Here is a 2,416-nt window from a genome sequence, read left to right on the forward strand (position 1 = left end):
CGCGAACCTGCCCTCATCAGTTGGCTCTCTTTAATACTTACAGCTGCTGGCTAGCAAAGCCGGGGCATAGGCTGCTGTGGCTTCTAGCTGCCTAGCCCTAGCTAATAGCCTGGCGAGCCATAGCTGTCTTGCTCTCTAGCTGCTAGCTAGCTAATTAGCAATGCGCATCAGCTGCTGTGGCTCTCTAGCCTGCAAGGCTAGCCTAATAGCCTGGAGGCCCATAGCTCCGTGCCACATTGTTTAACCCAAATCAACGGTTTCCCAGCCTTAGTTGCTACACCCCATTTTTACTTATTAAATTAATATATCCTACCCATTATTCTAACTAAACTATAACACTCATGAATGCCCCCTCATGATTCTAGAGCAAACTTCGTACATTTTTATTTACCAAAAACAGAGAGCGCCGTAGTGAATTTGTTATTGTTTCAATAAGTATTCTAGCCTTAAGAAACTGTAAAGTATACATTAATGATATTATTTATATACATCAATTAATTATTATATTATTTTATATAAATTATCTATCTACAATACTCAGATGAATCTTCGTTATAATATATCTCTCGCAGGTAGCCTAGTGGATAGAGTGTAGAGGCGGCAGGTAGCCTAGTGGTTAGAGGATTATATATTCAACACGTTGACAAGGTAAAAATCTGTCGAAGTTCTAAAATTGAAGAAAATGATTTGTTCTTTTAACTGACTTGCCTAGTTAAATAAAAGGGCTGTAAAATTCACAAGCGGTTCCCAGGCAATATACCTAAAGCAGACATTGCCAAAACACCAGCTGTCGGCTGTCGCTTGTAAACAGGTGATTTGATGGAAGGCCCTTATCTTACACGTTACTATTATTTAACACTTAACCTCTCACAGACATCAATTCATGAGGTATTCACACTTGCACACAATTTATCCGTCAAAATGTTTCTACTGAAAATAACTAAAATAAACTTTCCTATTGTACAATTTATTTATTTTAAATTGTTTTATGTTTTTATTTGATCATAGTTCCCTCTTTAATTATTAACTGCTGTAACTATAGTTACATTTAAATTTGTTATTGTGTGCATATCACTGAAGTGTCAAAGTGACTGAGGGACAAATGTGGACCACTACAATGTTTTAAAACTGTTGTAGAGCCTCTGCTGGTTTGTACTTGTCTTGTTATTATTAAATCTAATATATCTATATTCTACGAGTGTTACATAATATGTCATTTTTTTCATTACTGTTGGAATATAATGACACTTTGGGTCGCATGTAATGACATCTCAAAATCATTCTAGGGGTGAGTCTCAATAGTGTGGTCTAATATCCTTCTAGGGGTGCATCTCAATAGTCTAGTTTTGTTTCCTCCTAGCGGTGCATCTCAATTGTCGAACTAGACTGCCAAATTAAAATGCTCACTAACAGGTCCATCTGACCCAAATCAAGTGGCAGCATTAATAGACAGAAAACATACTATTGAGACTCACCCCTACACTACACTAAAGACTATTGAGTCTCACCCCTAGACTACACTAGAGACTATTGAGACTCATCCCAAGACTACACTAGAGACTATTGAGACTCACCCCTAGACTACACTAGAGACTATTGAGACTCACCCCTACACTACACTAGAGACTATTGAGACTCACCCCTAGACTAAACCAGACTGTTGAGACTCACCCCTAGACTAAACCAGGCTGAGAGTCACCCCTAGACTAAACCAGACTTGAGACTCACCCCTAGACTAAACCAGACTATTGAGACTCACCCCTAGACTACAAAAGAGACTATTGACAATTTCTTGAATTGTTTAACACTCTTTTGGTTACTACATGATTCATGTGTTATTTCATAGTTTGATGTCTTCACTATTTATTCTACAATGTAGAAAATAGTAAAAATAAAGAAAAACCCTGGAATGAGTAGGTGTGTCCGAACTTTTGACTGGTAATGTATATACACACACACACGTATGTATCCACACATATTACAGTGAAGGAAAAAAGTATTTGATCCCCTGCTGATTTTGTACGTTTGCCCACTGACAAATTTTTATGGTAGGTTTATTTGAACAGTGAGACATAATAACAACAAAAGAATCCAGAAAAACGCATGTCAAAAATGTTATACATTTATTTGCATTTTAATGAGGGAAATAAGTATTTGACCCCCTCTCAATCAGAAAGATTTCTGGCCCCCAGGTGTCTTTTATACAGGTAACGAGCTGAGATTAGGAGCACACTCTTAAAGGGAGTGCTCCTAATCTCAGTTTCTTACCTGTATAAAAGAYACCTGTCCACAGAAGCAATCAATCAATCAGATTCCAAACTCTCCACCATGGCCAAGACCAAAGAGCTCTCCAAGGATGTCAGGGACAAGATTGTAGACCTACACAAGGCTGGAATGGGCTACAAGACCATCGACA

The 2,416-nt window shown here is 38.1% G+C and overlaps 1 long non-coding RNA gene across 1 annotated transcript in view; it reads left to right on the plus strand.

Annotated features, from left to right (window-relative positions):
• Positions 1-1,813, plus strand: part of LOC139025476 (uncharacterized) — a 46,589-nt gene extending 44,776 nt beyond the window's left edge. Inside the window, exons 2-3 of the long non-coding RNA XR_011477068.1 lie at positions 573-1,687; positions 1,745-1,813. This is a non-coding gene — a long non-coding RNA (uncharacterized lncRNA). The remainder of the gene's footprint in view (positions 1-572; positions 1,688-1,744) is intronic.
• Positions 1,814-2,416: the final 603 nt, after the last annotated feature.

This window comes from Salvelinus sp. IW2-2015, unplaced genomic scaffold, assembly GCF_002910315.2.
Source record: "Salvelinus sp. IW2-2015 unplaced genomic scaffold, ASM291031v2 Un_scaffold2751, whole genome shotgun sequence".
Taxonomy (NCBI): domain Eukaryota; kingdom Metazoa; phylum Chordata; class Actinopteri; order Salmoniformes; family Salmonidae; genus Salvelinus; species Salvelinus sp. IW2-2015.